Source organism: Lolium perenne, chromosome 2 (assembly GCF_019359855.2).
Source record: "Lolium perenne isolate Kyuss_39 chromosome 2, Kyuss_2.0, whole genome shotgun sequence".
Taxonomy (NCBI): domain Eukaryota; kingdom Viridiplantae; phylum Streptophyta; class Magnoliopsida; order Poales; family Poaceae; genus Lolium; species Lolium perenne.
This window is the reverse complement of record NC_067245.2, coordinates 94,249,744-94,272,156: the sequence shown is the minus strand read 5'-3', so window position 1 is coordinate 94,272,156 and position 22,413 is coordinate 94,249,744.

Below are 22,413 nucleotides of genomic sequence, written 5' to 3'. Positions count from 1 at the left end.
GTAGATGAGAGTGGGCTGCGCTCGCGGATGAATCTAGGAGCAGGCGGTGGTGGATGTCTGAAGATTTGGGAGTGGCGGAAGGCAGTGCTCGATGTTGGAGGGGGAGATGGGCGGCGGCCGCACACGTTTATGGCTGCATGCGGCGGTGGAGGTCGGAGAAGATGGGAGGCTAGGGGCGCTGGAATGAGGAGGTTGCAGAGGAGGGCGGCGGCCGGCAATGGCGAGGAGGCGGGAGGAGGAAGACTGGGAATTGGGGAATTTCTCAGTTAGGGATTGGGAGCCTTATGTGCTTTTCTTTTTCCTGTGGGCCAGCACAGACAGGGAATTTAGTAGATACTGCACGAACCTTCCAGTATGGCGCGTCGAGGGAAAAACTTTGGCGCGAAATTGCGTTTCGCGACCATTACGCGGCGGGCTAATCCCAAACAATTTTCCTGTGGGTTGATTAGAACACAGGGAAACGTATTACCGTGGCGGGCATACCAAGCTCACAGTGAAATGCTACCTTTTCCTGACGTCGCAATTAAACCCGCCAGGAGAACTTTTATTCCTGGGAGGTACTTCGGGCCACACAGGGAAATAAACAGCCGAGAGGAAATGTCCAGTTTCTGGTAGTGTGAAATTGGGCTCCACATAGACCCTCCGTGCCCATATCACCATGTGCATATATAGTTTCACATGCATGTCGTACGTACTACCACGTACTTGAAGTGCCACGAACGTACCACGTACTTGTAGCCGCGACCAAGCTACATATACAACACACCAACCACCATGCATCCCGCGGTGAAGATCGACACACGTATATATGCACACGACGCGTCGGTCGAGCGTGCCGTACGTGCTTTTGTTGCTACATGCACGTATCTGCCGCAAGACGTTCACCACGACACCACGTATGCACCTAGCTAGCTACCTAGCTACCACAGTGCCCGTCCGGTCCGCAAGCTAGCTCTCCTCGCGTCCGTGCGTTTTAGCCTCCGTCGTGCATGCATGTACGTGCTGTCGCTTCATCCTCTCTTACGCGCGCAGGTCTTTGTTGTCCACTTCCCCGGCGCGCGCCAGGAGATTTTTCCATCAACGTGCATGTGGTGTCGGCTCGTCACGGCCACGACAGATCCACCAACGACGGATATTCCGCGCACGACTTTTCCCCGTTTCACTCGGCCCGTGGGCATGCGTCCTGGCCACCATCTCCATCGATCGATCACACTCAGCCGGACACGAGAGTGCATGCCGGACGAGCATCAATTGCCATGTGCGACGTACGTACCACGCGCCTGCAGGCACGCCTTGGCCAAACGAGCACGTCCTCATAGCATCTCCAGCAGCCTCCCCAAAGCATGCATCCCCAAAATGATTTGAGGTGTACTAAACAAAAAAAAAATGTTTTCAGCCGCGTATCCTAAAGTCTTTTTTTTGTCCGGCGCGGCCCAATACGGTGTCCGGTGCCCGAGTCCATCCCCGCTAAACAGGGGACGCTCCGGGCTCCCCGGATACAACGAAAAGCAAGGTGAGGAGACGCGGGCCCGACGTGTCAACGACACAGGAAAAAATCTTCCCCCTCACCCGCCAAATCGTGACTCTCCCGCCACATCGCGCCTCTCCCGCCGCGTATTTCTATCCTCCCAACACATTTTACCTCCTATCCCGCCGATTCATTTCTCCCTCCTGCCGTCATTAATCTGTTCCTCCCGTCACCGCTAATCTCTCCCCATCCATGGCGCTGCCAACAACACCCAAAAAAAATGGCCAAGAAAGCGGCCAAGAGGCCGCCGGGCAATGAGACGAAAGGGGTGAAGGCGCCCTTCGCGAAACCGCGGAAGGCGCTAGTCCGAAGAAGAAGCCGGAAGGTTGGACCGAAGATCACTGGAATAAAGACTGCCTGCGCCGGAAGATGTAAACGGCGGAGCGAAAGGAACGGAGGGCGGCGCAGCTGGAGAAGAAGGCGTTGGCGGCACGCGCGCACTAGCACGCGCTGGCCGGGTGTATCGCTACCACCAACGTGAGCCCATGGAGTACGTCGGCGCCGTATATTCCAGGAATGGTGTCTCCATCGACATCCGGGTTCTACAACGACGGCCCCTCCGCCACTCCCGGGTGCGTGACGCCAAACTTGTCGCTGCACTACCAGGATACGCTGCCGCATGGCGGCTTCAACCCCAACGCCGTCTTCTACTCCCCGTCATATGAGCAAACACCCCAGCAAGAGCTAGGACCCAGCGCGGACGGCGCCCCGTTCGCTGGCTGCAGGACGAAGAGGGCAGCGATGAAGAGGACGATGGCGCGGAGGATGGCAATGATCTCGTGGAGGTTGACGCGCCCGGCGTGAGGAGGAAGAAAAAAGCGGCAGCGTCAGCAACCCCAACCCCGGAGCAAGAGTCGGCAGACGCGTCTGCGACAACATCTGCTAGTACACGTGCGTCGGACTCTGCCTCGGCGTCAGTGACGGAATATGCACACCGGGCAGATCAGGACGAGTTCGTCGTGATCGATGGACCTACGTCGAGTCAAGATGCACTGTCGGCGTTGCTGTCGCCCAACCCCTTTCCCTTCTTCTATTTTTTACGTCGGCTTGTAATATGATCGCGCGCCCGGTACTTTGATCGCAACTACTCTGATCGCGACGACTTCAGCGGAAACGATCTATTTTGAATGCAAACTATTTAAATTTCTGTTTGGGGATGACATTTGGGGAATGCGACACGAATAAAACACGTCTCCTAAACGCTCGATCGGACGCCGTTCAAGGTACGCGGCTGGAGATGCTCTCATGCAGGTCAAGTCCAGACGTTGTGTCGTGCCAAGGTTCCAAAGCCGGCTGGTAGATCCACGTGTTGCAATTAGGGTATCTAGGGACGCCGATCCATCCAGTTTTGACTCGTATGAAATGGTCTGCACGGACAAATTGATATGTTGTGCGACCCAAACGGATCGACCTATCCCTTCACTAAATTTAGGATGCAAATGCGTTTGCCGATGTCCTCCCGGGTCCTCCTCTTGGCCACCCTGGACCCTCCCAGGAGTGGCACACAACACATGCACACAAGCAATTCTCTTCCCAAACCCTTGCCTGCCATCTTCGTCATCACCCAGTCAGTGCCGCCGTCTGCACTCTAGGTCTCCGTCGTCGGTGCGACTTCCCACCCAATCCTGGTACCTAAGAACCACGTTCTTAGTACTACGGAAAAGTCTTATAGGATACGAGCTACCGTCGGCGCACCAAATTTATGGACACCGGCGATGCCCAACACTATTAGAAAAAGGCCAATAGCTGCAAATATTGTTGCCGGCGCACCAGAAAGGATGCCCGCCGGTGCTAAATACTGCCGGCGCGCCATGTTTCGGCCACGCCGGTGATGACCCCATACTGCCGGCGCAGGAAAAAAATAGTACGCCGGGGATAAGGCTGAATCAGGTCCAGGCCAAACTGAAAATTGCAGCTCCCTTGCTGCCGGCGCACCACCATGTAGGTGTGCTTACCCACCGGCGCACCTACATGGTGGTGCGCCGGCAGTAAGGGAGCTGCAATTTTCAGTTCCCCACCCCCCCTCCCCCCTGGACCGCCTTTTCAGTTTTCGAAAAAATAAAAGAAAATGATAAAAAATTCAAAAAAATAATTCCTTTGAGATTCCCATGTAATATGTCATCTAGGTTTAGTGAAATTTTAAAAAAATGAATTTTGATATATTATGCAAAATGGCATCATCTTTCGGTAAAACGGGATTTCTGGTTGCATACGAACCTCCGATGAAAAACATTTTTATATCAAAATCTATCTACGCGAAATTTCCTAACCGAATTCAACAGCCTATGGCCGTTTGGACAAAAAATGGATTCGTCAATTGGAAAACAGAAACAGGACTTTTTCCAGATTTTAGATTTTGATGAAAAAAAATTAAAAAATACCCCCGGCGCACCGCCATATAGGTGCGCCGACAGTAACTTAGGCTATATATGCCAAACCAGCCCGGTGCACCTTCTCTCTCTTCCATTTCCCCCATCTTCTCTTTCACTTCTCCTCCTCCTCCTCCTCTCTTCCTCCCTCAGGCCACCTTCTCTTCTCCTCCATTTTCCCCCTCTTCTACCTTCTTACCCCTCTAATCCCTCCCTCCGGCGAGCACCTCCTTAAGCTACTCACCGGAGCACCTCCTCAAGCTACTCCCTGCAGCACCTCCTCAAGCTATCTCACCGGAGCACCTCCTCAAGCTACTCACCGGCGAGCACCTCCTCAAGAATCTCGCTGGCGAGCCCCTCCTCAAGCATCACCTCCTCTCACCGCTGGTCCGGCCACCTCCTCTCACCCCGACGATCACCGATGACCACACCGGCAACCACTTCCTCTTTGCAAGCAGATGACCACGGTGGCGGCAGTACATCGCCAAGGCACGACCTAGAACTTGACCTACGACCTAGAACATGACCGACCTAGATCTAGATCTGCTTTTTTTTGAATCCTAGAAAACATACCGAGTGCGCCGGTGATAAATCGAGTTACCGCCGGCAAACTAGATGGTGCGCCGGCAATAAGCCTTTACCACCGGCCCGTTCGCACCGGCGGGCGCTGCTGCGCCGGCAGTAGTGCTTTTTGGTGCGCCGGCAGTAAGCCTTTTCCTAGTAGTGCAAGTATCACCAGTGGACATAAAATTTGGTGTGATGGCGGTAAGTGGGGGTAGATAATTGCACCACACCCCCCGACCCCAACCTCGGATTTCCTTTTCACTTTTGGAAAAAATAAAAGATAATGATAGAAATTTCAAAATCTTACGAGATGGTCATATGTTATGTGTTCTAGTTGTTAGTAAAATTAACAAATACAAAAATGTATATACAAAAAAAGTTACATCAGATTTCAATCGGATACGACCGTTTACCGATTTTTTAGATTCCTCAAAATCGAAAAGGAAAACAGAGTTTTTTCTGTTTTCGATTTAGATGAAAAAAAATTTAGACATACCGCCGCTGCACCACCCTTTCGGTGCATTGGTGGTAACATTTTCTGTATGAACCACCCTCTTCTCATCCTTCTCACTCCTCTCTCTCACTTTCCCCTCTCTTCCTAACTGTGTCCTACTCCATGTCCTCCTCCATCGGCTCTGGTCGCACACGCCACGTCTCTGCCCTCCGTGTTGTGGGGCCGGCCACGTCCACCTCCTCCCTGTGCGCGACCACCTCCTAAGTACACTCGTCCTCCATGTTGCGGCAACCACCTCCTCCCGGCTCCGGTGGCCACCTCCTTAGTCCACTCCTGCTCCATGCTACGGCAACCACCTCCTCCATGTTGCGACAACCACCTACTCCATGCTCCGGCGCCGGCCACGTATTCCATGATCCGGCGACCACCTCCTGCGCAACGCCCACGACCACGGTTCCCGAGCGACGACGGTGCACCAGTTTTTTTTTAAAAAAAATGTGCCGGGGATAAATAGTGCTACCGCCGGTGGACCAGGCTTATATGCCGATGATAAGCCGTTACCACCGGCGGGCGCTGCCGACGGTAACCTTTTTTGGTCCCCCGGCGGTAGGCTTTTGTAAGGGTATATTGCCCCTACGTGTGGTTTTGGTAATTAATGACAACCCCTATGGACTAATGTTTTCATTGAGTTTATATGAAGGAATATTCCATAGGTACTTCTTGTATTCCATGTGTTGGATTCAAGTATGGATGCCATGAAGATAAAGATAAACCTTGTGTATTGGCATCAAGATCATCGATTTAAAGATACATATGTGACATGATCAAGAAGATGAAATGAAGATGGAGTTCTGTGGTGACCCTGCATACCACTGCATGTTGTAGTATGCCAGTCGTTGATATAACATTCACGAAGTACCAATCCGCAAATATTATATCCCTCAGAGTAGTACAACAGAACATAGCATGTCCATAACTCATTCATTTATTATTACAAGCATCATGTACATATCATCTCGGAGCTCCTCTTGGGTCCTAAAAGGAATACTCCTGGGTTCGAGGCGAACCCAACTTAACTTACAATATAATAGTCTTACTAGATTATACATTTATTCTCCTCGAGCAGTTAAGTACTAAGAGTTCATACTGCTCGGGTACTACTACTACTTGGTCGGTCTAAACCGGCTCTCCTCCGGAACCCTCCCCGGTTCCGTAGACTATGAGGTAGTCTACACCTTCAACACCTCCAGAGAGGTCTGGTCCTTCATAGCCGATGACTTCGGCTCCTTCAGGGTCGTCGTTGTCCTCCTCCAGTCGATTCAGACAATCTAAGCAGGGGATTTAAGAGTGGTATGAGTACGAGCGTACTCAACAAGTTCATTATAGAAAAGAGATATTTAATGCACTAGCTACGATATTAGACCAGAAAGTCTAATACCAATGCAGGTTTTGATAAATATTTTTTCAAGAGGTTGCTTTTATTCCAAAGAACTATGTCCGCCAGCCTTCACCGGTTTACTAGAACTTCATGGAGTTCCTTTCCGGCAGCGTTCGCAGTTCCAAATCCCGGAACAGGGAGTGACATGTCACGATTCATTACACTCTGCAGAGGTGTGTTGCTTTACCCATAAGAGATCTTAACCTTGGTGCCAACCGGGCAGCTTTCCCGTCCACACTTCCTTCGGTGTGAGGCCCGGTACAAGGTCATAGCCTATCATATTCCTCCACTACCTCGCACACCCACCCTTTGTTGCAAACCCCGACCCTGGGTCCTCGCCGGTCCTCTTACACCAATTAAGGATGGACCCCGACCACGACGACAGTCTGGGATCGAACCAAACTCCTTCGCCGGTAGCTGCAACCCATCATAGACCACATTACCGTGGGGACTTAGAGTGGGATCCCCACCCTCAAGTTGTTCCGCAAGCCGCAACTGCTACGGTATGCACAACATAACCGTGGGGAATTAGTGTGGGATCCCCACCCTCAAGTTGCTCCGCAAGATACAACTGCTACATTAAGCGCATCCGTTGATGTACAAGAGGTGAAAATACGATTGACTAGTCCGTCCCATTTCAGATCTTATGGTTAACACGAGTTTTACGGCACAAGAATCACTGGACGACATTTGTTGTTTAATCCTAGATGGATATAAACCCTTGCAATGGAACCTCCACCATATCAACACAATCCATGGTTCCATTGCCCACCATTTAGTCATATTCATAGTTATGAAAATAGTGTTTTTGCCTTTTTATGCAATAGTGATAAGCATAGTACTTTGCAAGTAATTTGGTAAAAATACTCAAATGACATGAGCAAGTGATGAACTTGCATGAACACTGCAAAGTGTTGCAGTTGGATGGTGTGGACTGACCCTTGTCCTCTGTTGCTAAAAAATAGCATCATTGTCCGATAAGGGCAATGGTTAAAGAAGCAATTATGCATGATTCAGCTTTTAGGGTTGTTCCCCCCTTCCGGTGTTTTTATCATTTCATGTGAGAGTTAAATACTAAGAATAATTTAGGGATACTCTGTTTAGGGTAAAATACAAGCTTGAAATGTTGTCAAGGTGTTTTTAAAGCCCAAAAGAATTTATGAATTATTTTCATTATTGAAAATATAAAGTATGATTTAAATGATTATAATCATCAATTTAAGACTTATTCTTAGTTGTCTTCAAAAATTCATTTTGATATTTTATTCTGATAGAGAATTTTATGCTGAGCAGTTTTCATATTTTTAATTATTTTTTTAGAGCTATCTTCTATTTTATAAAATTCTTGGAAATACTCACTTAAATGGGTATTTTGGAAATGTCCAAAATACCCCTCGGGCCCACCTGTCAGGCGGCCGAGCTGGTTAGGTTGGACCGAGCCCAGTGGTCCAACCGACCCAGTCGCGTCGTCTTCCTCGCCTCTCTCTCTAACCCTAATCCCCTTCGGGCTCCCGCGACCATAATCGCCTCCGCCGTCGCCGCTTTAATCCGACCGTCTCCGGCCATCGCCGGCGACGAGATGCTGCGGATCTGGTCTGCCTCTCGATGGCGGACATGGTGGTCCGTGATACACGTAAAGCACGCGTCCGTTGGGAACCCCAAGAGGAAGGTGTGATGCGTACAGCAGCAAGTTTTCCCTCAGTAAGAAACGAAGGTTATCGAACCAGTAGGAGTCAAGAAGCACGTGAAGGTTGTTGGTGGCGGAGTGTAGTGCGGCGCAACACCAGGGATTCCGGCACCAACAAGGAACCTGCACAACACAATCAAAGTACTTTGCCCCAACGTAACAGTGAGGTTGTCAATCTCACCGGCTTGCTGTAACAAAGGATTAGATGTATAGTGTGGAAGATGATGTTTGCGAAGAACAGTAAGAACAATGTTTGCAATAGATTGTATTCAGATGTAAAAGAATGGACCGGGGTCCACAGTTCACTAGTGGTGTCTCTCCAATAAGATATAGCATGTTGGGTGAACAAATTACAGTTGGGCAATTGACAAATAAAGAGGGCATAACAATGTATATACATATCATGATGAGTAGTGTGAAATTCCATTGGGCATTACGACAAAGTACATAGACCGCTATCCAGCATGCATCTATGCCTAAAAAGTCCACCTTCAGGTTAGCATCCGCACCCCTTCCAGTATTAAGTTGCAAACAACAGACAATTGCATTAAGTATGGTGCGTAATGTAATCAACACAAATATCCTTAGACAAAACATTGATGTTTTAGCCCTAGTGGCAACAGCACATCCACAACCTTAGAACTTTCTCATCACATCCTGCATTAAATGGAGGCATGAACCCACTATCGAGCATAAATACTCCCTCTTGGAGTTACAAGTATCAACTTGGCCAGAGCCTCTACTAGCAACGGAGAGCATGCAAGATCATAAACAACACATATATGATAGATTGATAATCAACATAACATAATATTCCATATTCATCGGATCCCAACAAACGCAGCATGTAGCATTACAAATAGATGATCTTGATCATGTTAGGCAGCTCACAAGATCTAACAATGATAGCACATGAGGAGAAGACAACCATCTAGCTACTGCTATGGACCCATAGTCCAGGGGTGAGCTACTCACACATCCATCCGGAGGCGATCATGGTGATGAAGAGTCCTCCGGGAGATGATTCCCCTCTCCGGCAGGGTGCCGGAGGCGATCTCCTGAATCCCCCGAGATGGGATTGGCGGCGGCAGCGTCTCTGGAAGGTTTTCCGTATCGTGGCTCTCGGTACTGGGGTATTCGCGACGAAGGCTTTTTATAGGCGGAAGGGCAGAGTCGGAGGGCTGACGAGGGGGCCACACGCTAGGGCGGCACGGGCCCCCTTGGGCCGCGCGGCCCTAGTGTGGCGGCGCCTCGTCGCCCCACTTCATGATCCTATCGGTCTTCTGGAAGCTTCGTGGAAAAATAAGACCCTGTGCATTGATTTCGTCCAATTCCGTGAATATTTCCTTTGTAGGATTTCTGAAACCAAAAACAGCAGAAACAACAACTTGCTCTTCGGCATCTTGTCAATAGGTTAGTGCCGGAAAATGCATAAATATGACATAAAGTGTGTATAAAACATGTGAGTATCATCATAAAAGTAGCATGGAACATAAGAAATTATAGATACGTTTGAGACGTATCAAGCATCCCCAAGCTTAGTTCCTACTCGTCCTCGAGTAGGTAAACGATAACAAAGATAATTTATGAAGTGACATGCTATCATAATCTTGATCAATACTATTGTAAGCATATGTAATGAATGAAGTGATCCGAAGCAATGGTAAAGACAATGAATAAACAACTGAATCATGTAGCAAAGACTTTTCATGAATAGTACTTTCAAGACAAGCATCAATAAGACTTGCATAAGAGTTAACTCATAAAGCAATAGATTCTTAGTAGAAAGTTTTGAAGCAACACAAAGGAAGATATAAGTTTCAGCAGTTGCTTTCAACTTCAACATGTTTATCTCATGGATAATTGTCAACACAAAGTAATATGATGAATGCAAATAAGCAAATATGTAGGAATCAATGCACATTTAACACAAGTGTTTGCTTCTAAGATAGAAAGAAGTAGGTAAACTGACTCAACATAAAAGTAGAAGAATGGCCCTTCGCAGAGGGAAGCAGGGATAGATCATGTGCTAGAGCTTTTCAAGTTTTGAAATCATAAAGAAAGCATAAAAGTAAAGTTTTGAGAGGTGTTTGTTGTTGTCAACGAATGCTAGTGGGCACTCTAACTCCCTTGCCAAGCAGACTTTCAAAGAGCGGCTCCCATGAAGGACGTTATCTCTACCACCAAGGTAGATCATCCCTCTTCTCTTTTGTTTACACATGTACTTTAGTGTGGTTTATTTTATTTTTGGGTGACACTCCTTCCAACCTTTGCTTTCACAAGCCATGGCTAACCGAATCCTCGGGTGCCTTCCAACAATCACATACCATGAAGGAGTGTCTATTTATTTTAGTTTTATTTAGATGACACTCCTCCCCAGCTTTGCTTTCTCAAGCCATGGCTAACCGAATCCTCGGGTGCCTTCCAACCTTTCACATACCATGGAGGAGTGTCTATTTGCAAAATTAAGTTGCTTACTGATGAATCAGAGCAAAACATGTGAAGAGAATTATTAATGAAGGTTAATTAATTGGGGCTGGGAACCCCGTTGCCAGCTCTTTTTGCAAATTATTGGATAAGCGGATGAAGCCACTAGTCCATTGGTGAAAGTTGCCCAACAAGATTGAAAGATAAAACACCACATACTTCCTCATGAGCTATAAAACATTGACACAAATAAGAGGTAATAAATTTTGAATTGTTTAAAGGTAGCACACGAAGTATTTACTTGGAATGGCAGAAAATACCATGTAGTAGGTAGGTATGGTGGACACAAATGGCATAGTTTTTGGCTCAAGGATTTTGGATGCATGAGAAGTATTCCCTCTCAATACAAGGCTAGGCTAGCAAGGTTGTTTGAAGCAAACACAAGTATGAACCGGTACAGCAAAACTTACATAAGAACATATTGCAAGCATTATAAGACTCTACACTGTCTTCCTTGTTGTTCAAACCCTCACCAGAAAATATCTAGACTTTAGAGAGACCAATCATGCAAACCAAATGTCAACAAGCTCTACAGTATTTCTTCACTAATGGGTGCAAAGTACATGATGCAAGAGCTTAAACATGATCTAAATGAGCACAACAATTGCCAAGTATCAAATTATTCAAGACATTATACTAATTACCACATGTAGCATTTTCTGTTTCCACCCATATAACAATTAACAAAGCAGTTTCAACCTTCGCCATGAACATCAAGAATAAAGCTAAGAACATATGTCTTCATATGCAACAGCGGAGCGTGTCTCTCTCCCACATAATGAATGCTAGAATCCAATTTTATTCCAAAAAAAACAAAAACAAGAACGTAAAGACGCTCCAAGTAAAGCACATAAGATGTGACGGAATAAAAATATAGTTTCACTAGAGGTGACCTGATAATTTGTCGATGAAGAAGGGGATGCCTTGGGCATCCCCAAGCTTAGATGCTTGAGTCTTCTTGAAATATGCAGGGATGAACCACGGGGGCATCCCCAAGCTTAGAGCTTTCACTCTCCTTGATCATATTGTATCATCCTCCTCTCTTGATCCTTGAAAACTTCCTCCACACCAAACTCAAAACAAACTCATTAGAGGGTTAGTGCATAATCAAAAATTCACATATTCAGAGATGACATAATCATTCTTAACACTTCTGGACATTGCACAAAGCTACTGAAAATTAATGGAACAAAGAAATCCATCAAACATAGCAAAACAGGCAATGCGAAATAAAAGGCAGAATCTGTCAAAACCAAACAGTCTGTAAAGACGAATTTTTCTGGGGCACTAAACTTGCTCAGATGAAAATGCTCAAATTGAATGAAAGTTGCGTAAATATCTGAGGATCACTCACGTAAATTGGCAGATTTTTCTGAGTTACCTACAGAGAATACTACTCAAATTCGTGACAGTAAGAAATCTGTTTCTGTGCAGTAATCCAAATCTAGTATGAACCTTACTATCAAAGACTTTACTTGGCACAAAAATAAAATAAAATAAAGATAAGGAGAGGTTGCTATAGTAGTAACAACTTACAAGACTCAAATTTAAAATAAAAGTACTGTAGTAAAATAATGGGTTGTCTCCCTTAAGCGCTTTTCTTTAACGCCTTTCAGCTAGGTGCAGAAAGTGTGAATCAAGTATTATCAAGAGATGAAACATCACAACTTGTCACAATAGGTATCTTAGATGTTCCATTATCTATAGTGGTATTAAGGGCTTTGTTAATTTTAGGCATATAATAGTTTTTTGGTTTAGGCAACTTAGAGACATACATGAACTTTTGCTCCTTACCCACATAAACTTTCTCCTTAAACTTAAGAGAAGAAAAAGTTGAACCCAAGGTTCCCATAGCTTCTTCAAGTTCACTAATCCTATGGGTTTGATTATTATGAGTAGCACAAGCTTCTAAGACGGCAATTCTCTCATTAATTCCTCCTAGAGATTTATCAAGCTTATCAGTGCTATTAAGTAATATTTCCAATTTAGTATTAATACTTGGAAGATTTTGCTCTATGGTATCCAACTTTTTCATGACATCTTCAAGAGAGGTTTCAATTTTAGCTTCATTAATAGGTGGTATTCCGAATAGACTCTCAATAATGCAACTGGCTTCTAAAGCAGGAGTGCCTAGGAAATTACCTCCCGCGAGACTATCAAGAACATACCTATTCCAGCTAGAGATACCAACATAGAAATTCCTGAGTAGGATAATAGTGGAGTGTTTCTTAGTGGACCTATTATGAGCATCACTAATTCTATACCAAGCATCTTTTAAACATTCTCCCCCTTGTTGCTTAAACGAACGAACTTCAACTTCAGGATTACTCATTTTAGCAATAGTAAATAAAGCAAACTAAATAAAGTAAATGCAAGTAACTAATTTTTTTTTGTTTTTAATATGGAGAACGCAGACAAGATAGTAAATAAAGTAAAGAAAGTAACTAATTTTTTTGTATTTTGATATAATAAAGCAAACAAAACAGTAAATAAAATAAAGTAAAGCAAGACAAAAACAAAGTAAAGAGATTGGAAGTGGGAGACTCCTCTTGCAGCGTGTCTTGATCTCCCCGGCAACGGCGCTAGAAAACGTGCTTGATACGCGTAAAGCACGCGTCCGTTGGGAACCCCAAGAGGAAGGTGTGATGCGTACATCAGCAAGTTTTCCCTCAGTAAGAAACCAAGGTTATCGAACCAGTAGGAGTCAAGAAGCACGTGAAGGTTGTTGGTGGTGGAGTGTAGTGCGGTGCAACACCAGGGATTCCGGCGCCAACGTGGAACCTGCACAACACAATCAAAGTACTTTGCCCCAACGTAACAGTGAGGTTGTCAATCTCACCGGCTTGCTGTAACAAAGGATTAGATGTATAGTGTGAAAGATGATGTTTGCGAAGAACAGTAAGAACAATGTTTGCAGTAGATTGTATTCAGATGTAAAAGAATGGACCGGGGTCCACAGTTCACTAGTGGTGTCTCTCCAATAAGATATAGCATGTTGGGTGAACAAATTACAGTTGGGCAATTGACAAATAAAGAGGGCATAACAATGTATATACATATCATGATGAGTAGTGTGAAATTCAATTGGCCATTACGACAAAGTACATAGACCGCTATCCAGGATGCATCCATGCCTAAAAAGTCCACCTTCAGGTTAGCATCCGCACCCCTTCCAGTATTAAGTTGCAAACAACAGACAATTGCATTAAGTATGGTGCGTAATGTAATCAACACAAATATCCTTAGACAAAGCATTGATGTTTTATCCCTAGTGGCAACAACACATCCACAACTTTAGAACTTTCTATCATTGTCCCAGATTAAATGGAGGCATGAACGCACTATCGAGCATAAATACTCCCTCTTGGAGTTACAAGTATCAACTTGGCCAGAGCCTCTACTAGCAACGGAGAGCATGCAAGATCATAAACAACACATATATGATAGATTGATAATCAACATAACATAATATTCCATATTCATCGGATCCCAACAAACGCAACATGTAGCATTACAAATAGATGATCTTGATCATGTTAGGCAGCTCACAAGATCGAACAATGATAGCACATGAGGAGAAGACAACCATCTAGCTACTGCTATGGACCCATAGTCCAGGGGTGAACTACTCATACATCAATCCAGAGGCGATCATGGTGATGAAGAGTCCTCCGGGAGATGATTCCCCTCTCCGGCAGGGTGCCGGAGGCGTTCTCCTGAATCCCCCGAGATGGGATTGGCGGCGGCGGCGTCTCTGGAAGGTTTTCCGTATCGTGGCTCTCGATACTGGGGTATTCACGACGAAGGCTTTTTATAGGCGGAAGGGCAGAGTCGGAGGGCTGACGAGGGGGCCACACGCTAGGGCGGCGCGGGCCCCCCCTTGGGCCGCGCGGCCCTAGTGTGGCGGCGCCTCGTCGCCCCACTTCGTGATCCTTTCGGTCTTCTGGAAGCTTCGTGGAAAAATAAGACCCTAGTCGTTGATTTCTTCCGATTCCGAGAATATTTCCTTTGTAGGATTTCTGAAACCAAAAACAGCAGAAAACAACAACTGGCTCTTCGGCATCTTGTCAATAGGTTAGTGCCGGAAAATGCATAAATATGACATAAAGTGTGTATAAAACATGTGAGTATCATCATATAAGTAGCATGGAACATAAGAAATTATAGATACGTTTGAGATGTATCAGTCCGCGACGATCTAACGCTCGCGTCCTCGTTCGTTCGCCCTCGACCCTCCCGTGCGCCTGGCTTTCGGCGTCCACCGCCGCCGCGCGTTGGAGATGCCGTGGACCTTCCTCCTGGTGTTCCTGGCGCCCTGGCGCCACCGTGAGCCTCGCCGTGGAGGTGCTGGAGCTGCGGCTCTGCCGCGGTCTGGCTTGGCTGGCGCCGCCGTCCGCCCGGCGTGTGCCGCTGTGGCCGCCACGATCGTGTTCGCCGACTCGCTTCACCTGTAAGTGTTCTATGCCTCCTCCTATCTCTCTCAACTCTGCTCCTTCTTCTTCTTGCCTGATCTGCTATGCCTATGCTGCTACTGTGTGTGCTGCCGCTGCGCTCTGCTGGCCTTGGCCATTGCTTCTGTGGCCATGCCTGTGCTTGTGATGCTGCCGTGTGTAGCTCTGCCTTGCTACTGTGCAAGATTTCCTAAGCTATGTGCTTGCTTATGCTTGCATTCCGTGCTTGATTCTATCCCTGTGACTTTGTTCTTGATGCTACTACTACTAGATCATCAAGTGTATTCATTTACTTGCCCTGTCTTGATTATTGTGTGCATTCCTTGCAAATATGCAAGTGCCAGGGCTCCTAGTGTGCTACCCCTGGTGCTATCATACATGGAAGTACTCCATTGAGCATTGTTGTTGGCTAGATAGCACCATCCAGTGATGGTGTGCTTCTGGATACAATTATGTTTAGCTCATTTGCTTATCTGTGATGCATTTGTTCATGTCATGTGGCTGATTTAATTATCTGGTACCTGTGTTGATGCTAGAATTAATTCTAGCAGGCTTTAGCCTGGTCTAGCAAGCTTCTGATGATCATATGATCATCAGTTGCTTGTAAAAGCTGCTATGTTGTTCCTGTGCCTCACTGTTACTCAACCTGTGATGTGTGTGTGTCACACAGGCTTGTCCTGGGGTGTGCTGGTGCTTGCTCAAGCATCAGTTGATGCTTGCAATGATCCATTGGATCATCTGCAAGGTGCTGGTGCTTTGATTACTTGTGTAGTTCATTTATCTGTATTAGCTTGCTTTATTAAATGGATAAATGATGTGAACTGCTTGCAGTAATGATCATTTCAATGAATTTGGTAAGGCTAGATGGATGCCAACCACTGGTTGGGTACCCTAGCCCACTAATGAACCCTATTGGGTAATGATGTGGTGGCTTAAGGTGTTGGATGTGGGTTGAGGTGGCCCTGACAGCCCTTTGGTGCTGTCCAAGGGTAGCTCTCCCTCTCTGTGGCTTGCTGTGATTGGTGAATGCTTGCTGTAAGTGGATAATTGCTCATTGGTTGATCCAAGACTGGAATTCCAGTGGCTTTTGATGCTAAGAAATTATATAGACAAAGATTTGTCTATTTGTCTGATGGTATAGCTAGCTATAGGTGCTAAGTGTTCATGGTTGACTAGATAGGATCAACCCTTGCTGGATTTCCTTGGTGGTGTCAGTGTTTTGATCCAACCAATGTTACCTTGGTTGATTTACCTATTGGCTTCTTCTATATTTGCTTGCACCAAATGGTTTGGTAACCAGATGATGACACAAACAGGGTTCTACCCTTCTGTGCTCCTGTAATGCATAGCATGCTTATTTATGAGCAAAACATGATTTTGCTCAGGATGATCTTTGTATACCTTACTCCAGCTCCTAGATTATGTGTTGATGTAGTGGTTTTTCTTCTGGTTGATGACTTAAGCTTGCCCTGCTCCTCCTGGCTAGCTTGAGCTTGCTCTACTCCATCTGGTGCTTGCTCACAGTTGACAGTTCTTGGTGAAACTGTCCCTGGATGGTTCCTGGTGGTTTGCTGTTCTTCCTGTTCTAAGTGTTCTTGCTGTTCTTATCCTGGTGAAGCTCCTTGTCGATGCAAATGTATAGGGTTTGCTATGAAAAGCTTAAGTATGCTCTGCCCTTCCTTCTCTGGTCGACAACAAGGCCTGGCACTTGTTGGTGACTCTCTCTGGCCGTATGTGTGCTGTTGTGCATGCACACATATGGCTTGCTGTTGCACATGCACACAGCTGTGTGAGCAGCCTGTGTGTGTGTGCTTGGGACTTGGGCTGGTGAGAGGATCAACTCGGCAGAGATGTGGAATTATCCACCATATTCACTTCTTTTCTAAGTGGCTTTGCCACTTGGCATAACTTGTTTTTCTTCTTTGTGTGTTTGCAAGGAACTTGGAGATGATCAAGATGAAGTGCAAGATCATCTTGGTCAAGGATTTCATGAAGATCAACTTGTAGTTTAGGAAATTTCCTTAAGTTGTAATCTCTTTTTTTTTTCCTTTTATTCAATTTATGTAATGTGTTGTAACATTTCTTATTTCAATTTTGAATATTGTAATGACAATGTATCATGTGTGATTATCAATAAAGCTCCAATTTTCCTTAATGAGCTTTGTATAATAGTTGTACTATTTATATTCTTTATTATTTATAATGTGTTTAATGAATTACCTCAAATTTGAATTATGAGATATTCATATGATGTTTGAATTTGAAATTCAAATGCAACTTGTGTTTGAATTCAATCATGCAACTTAAGTTGTAATGCACTATCTCTCCTCTCTTCTCAAAACCCTGAATTAGTTAAGTGAAGAGCAAGTTTGTCGCACTCTCGCAACCCTAACCCTGTAAGGTGTCGAGGGAGAAACTTGTCCCCCTTCGATGCAGTTTTGTTTTAAAAGCGCGAAATTTCCCCAGAATTTACGATGCAATGGACATCCCTTTCTAAAATCTACCCCTCGATCGTCTCTAAACCTGGGACATTACAAGTTCTTATGTGGAACTCAATATTAGCCATGCTCTATCTTAAGTGAGTATGAGAAGATACAAGTTTGAGTTGGGCAAGTTCAAGATGAGCATCTTGAGTGGATCACATGCTTGAAGCTTGTCGTCCATTTGGTGATAATGGACATGTGAAGATGTGCATCAATGGAGCTTTCCCATCATAGTGTATGGGGGAGCATTTGTGAGTCTAGACAAAGCGACGATGATCAAGTGAGGCATTCCGGCTTGAGTGGAGCGTGAAGAGCTATCATCAAGATCAAGCAGGATGCGCAAGGCAAAGGTATGGTCTTGCTAGGTTTTCCTTTTACCGGTCTCAAGGTGGTTGTTGGGAGACCGGATTATAGGATAGATAGCCGCACTATCAAGAGGGGCTTTCGGTTGGGTAACTTGATCACATCGTCTTAGGGAGCTCAATCTTTTGCATACTTTGCATATCCTTATTGCTTCTTGGTGTTTCTCTGTGTGAGGTTCTTGAGCTTGTTGCTAGATTTACAACAAGCCCAAGTTCATCGAAAACGGAATCCGCATGCATCTTCTATTGCGTTTTCGAGTTTGGACGTCTTCACCGTTTCTTGACGGTGGGAGACTCCCTCTCTAAAATCATCTAAAATGTTCTGTGAGGAGTCTCCATATTTCCAACAAAATTGGTTTCATGTCAATCGGGGTCCGGACACAAAAGTTATCACAGTTTTTGTATAACATGTTTTCCTGCTCACCCGGTCAGGGACCCGGTCGGACCGGCCCATGCGCTGGCCGGTTTCGGTCTGCCGCCCGGTTGACCGGGCGCACGGGCGGGCGCCCCGGCGCCAACCGGCCTCTGTGCTGATGCCTACCGGGAGGAGTACTGTGCGACACTTCGACGTTCCGGTCTCGGTCCGGTCTGCCGCCCGGTTTGGACCGGCTGGTCCGGTCTGTGGCCCGGTCTGACCGGTCCCTGGACCGGATGGCCCCAGGCCCGGTTGACCGGCCTCCTCGACGGTTGACTCAGCCCAACTTTTCTCCAATGGTTATATTTGCTCTTGGGCTATAAATAGCCCTTCTTCCACCTTGGGCTGAGTTAGTTCTTCTATTCTCTCACCTCCATTGTTGCCTTTGAAGAACTTGCTCTCTCTCTTGTCCCCCTCCATGATTCTTGCTCATTCTTGAGGGATCTAAGAGAGGAGATCTAGATCTACATTTCCACCAATCCATTTCTCCTCTAAGTGAGGGGAACTCTTGGGATCTAGATCTTGGAGTCTTTTGTTGACTTTCCCCATTTTTCTTCCTCACCAATCTCATCTTAGCATTTGTTGCTTGGGTGAGATTTGAGAGTGAAGGACTTGAACACCTCTAGTGTTCTTGCTTTGCGGCATTGCATAGTGTTGAGCTCTCCACCACGATTAGTTCGAGTGAGAGACCGTGAGCTTGTTAGTTCGAGTGAGAGACCGTGGGCTTGGCGGTTGGTGCTCCGGTGATCTCTTCAAGAAGATTGTGGAGAGGCCCGGGCTTCTCCTTCGTGGAGCTTGTGAAGTGGTTGTGGAGCTTGCCATCTCCGGAGCGGAGGAAAGGCTAACCATAAGGAAAGGACCATTATCCTTCGTGGGTGTGGTTCGGGGAATAGGGTGAGCCTTCGTGGCGCGGGGAATCCTTTGTGGGACCTCCACTCCTCCAAACGTGACGTACCTTCTTGCAAAGGTAGGGAACACGGGAATACATCCTCGTCTCCGCGTGCCTCGGTTATTTCTATACCCGGGCTCTCTTTCCTTGTGATAGCCATCGTGCTTGAAGTACATATATCTTGCTATCACTTGTGCTACATATATCTTGTGCCTATCTTGCTTAGCTCTAGTTGCTATTGTTACACTTAGTTGAGCTTAGCATATTTAGGGTTTGTGTTTGTAAACTAAACGTTAGTTTAATTACGCATTCTTACAAGACAAATCCGCAAGAGTTTTTAATTGCCTATTTCACCCCCCCCCCCCTCTAGGCGACATCTCGATCTTTCAGCTTTTTTCTAGTGGTGTCTCTTGTCTCCATTTTGCTCCATCGCTAGAACAGCTTGCTGGCTGTGGTGACCCGGCATACCACTGCATGGTGTAGCATGCAAGTCTGATATAACACCAATGAAACACCGTTCCACTAGTATTATATCGCTCAGAGTGGTACAACAGAAACATATGCGGGTCCAAGGCATGTCTATAGAATTACAACATTGACTCTATTACATAAGATCAGCACAGCCTCCTACTTTACAATGAGGTAAATCTGCAAATAAACTCCAGAAGAACGACTCGTAGTCTAATTCTATCACGAACTCTATTTGTAGAGTATTTGACTAGCTATAGAGACTAAGAATAGATTCTAGCTAAGTAAGAGCTAGGTTGAGGAAGCTAGTTCCTTTCTACTGCTAATCTAGGTTTTCTCCTTGTTGGATGACGTATCTGACTCCGCTGACAGGGTCCTGTCTCGTGAAGTAGTTGTTGGCTCCTTGGCCTTCGAGTTGCACTGTAGATCTTCCTTCGATGCCTCCATATCTAAGCAGGGGATTTAAGAGTGGGATGAGTACGAGCGTACTCAACAAGTTCATTATAGGAAAGAGGTGTTTAATGCATTAGCTACGGCATTAGACCAGAAAGTCTAATACCAATGCAAGTTTTCATAACCATTTCTTCAAAAGGTTGCTTTTATTCAGAAGAACTATGTCCGTCAGCCTTCACCGGTTTACTAGAACTTCATGGAGCTCCTTTCCGGCCGCGTTCGCAGTTCCACATCCCGGAACAGGGAGTGACAGGTCACGGTTCTTTACACTCTGCAGAGGTGTGTTGCTTTACCCATAAGAGATCTTAACCTTGGTGCCAACCAAGCCGCGAGCTCGTCCACGCTTCCTATGGTGTGAGGCCCGGTATAAGGTCTAGCCAATCATGTTCCTCCGCTACCTCGAACACCCACCCTTTGTTGCATGCCCCGACCCTGGGTCCTCGCCGGTCCCATTATTCCCATATATTTCAGGGTGGACCCCGACCACGACGACAGTCTGGGATCGAACCAAACTCCTTCGCCGGTAGCTGCAACCCATCATAGACCGCAATACCGTGGGGACTTAGGACTCCCCAGCCTCACCATCTTGCTCCTTCGGGCGACAAGTGTACTACGGACAATGCCGTGGGGACTTAGGACTCCCCAGCCTCACCAGCTTGCCCCCTTGGATTACAAGTGTACTACGGTAAAGCGCGTCCGTTGATGAACGAGAGGTGGAAACACTTTTGACTACTCCGTCCCACTCCGGATCTTATGGTTAACACGGGTATTACGGCACAAGAATCACTGGCGACATTTGTTGTTTAATCCTAGATGGATATAACCCTTGCAATGGAACCTCCACCATATCAACACAATCCATGGTTCCATTGCCCACCACATAGTCATATTCATAGTTATGAAAGTAGTGGTTTTGGTTTTTATGCAATAGTGATAATCATAGTACTTTGCAAGTAATTTGATAGAAATACTCAAATGACATGAACAAGTGATGAACTTGCCTTTCTTGACTGCAAGATTATGCAGGCAAGGTCTTCGATACGCAATAACTCCAAATTCTGAAATAACATCATCGTCCGGTAAGGACGATGTTTAAAAGATTGGCAAGGATGCAATAATGCATAAGTATGAGATGCAATCGTTCTAAGCGTGACCTAACCCCGATGATTTAGGATTAGTGAGTGGTAATGATTAGTTCAGGGTGTGTTGCACTTTTAGAATGATTCTCATACAAGGTTCTTATTCAGGTGTGGTTACATGGTATCATGAACAGGTGCTGCAACATGTCATAACAATAATATTAATAGCACACAACTATAATATTTGGTATAATGTTAACATGTAAAGAACAGTTGTTGGTTTTAGCACTATATGGCATGGTTAATAATTAATTATCATATACTTCAAAAGAATAACTTTTGAAGAACATGTTCTTAATAAAGAACAAGTATGATAATTAGGTTGGTGGGTTCTATGGTTAACTATGGTTCCAATTGGTTCTGGAGTAGATATTAGATGGATCCCAACAAAGTTGGATTCATCAACACCTAGGGCTTGTAAGGTTAAGATAAGCCTAGGTATCCTAAGCAATTCATTATACATGGTTGTTGTCAAGGTTGGTTTATCTTGCTAGTGATAGCTGGCTAGGGTTTATAGGTCCTTATAAGCAGGGTTGCTGATGATTCCTTATTTTCTTCAAAAGAATAACTTTCGAAGAACATACTTCTTAAATAATAAGAAGTGTAACAATTTAGGTTGAGGTTGTCTTGTATTAGTTATTGGATCTCTAAGTAGAGAATGATTGGTTCCTAAATAGGATGGTTCATAAGTATCTCACACTAGTAGGGTTTAGTGGAACAGGGTTCTGTAATGTAAAATAGTAAGTATGGTTGTTGTTAGGGTTCATCACAATGGTGTGATGCTAAATAGGAATGAATACGGATGATAGCTTTGGTAATAGGATCTGGGGTTTTCACTTGGTTGACCCCACTTGATTAGTTAGGTCTGATGAGGATAAACACATGGGATACCCATATATTGGTGATAGGTTTTCTACATTTTATGTGACCAAGACAAGTATTTACTTGCTACTAGGGTTCTATGCTTTGAAAGAAGGTATCATGATCACATGTTCTAACCTAGGGTTTAGGTTAGAAGCAGTTTAGGGTTCACATGTAATAATGGAACTAGGGTTCCTAATTAATTTAGGGTTTTAGGAGTCACATGAAATGATAGGGTTATAATGTCATTCCATGTGGAATTTAGGGTTTGCTATTTACAATTTAATTTCTATGATTAATAACTTCATGTTAAAGTTGAAGTTATTAATAACTTAGAAATAAAATTAATATTTAATTTGGCTTTT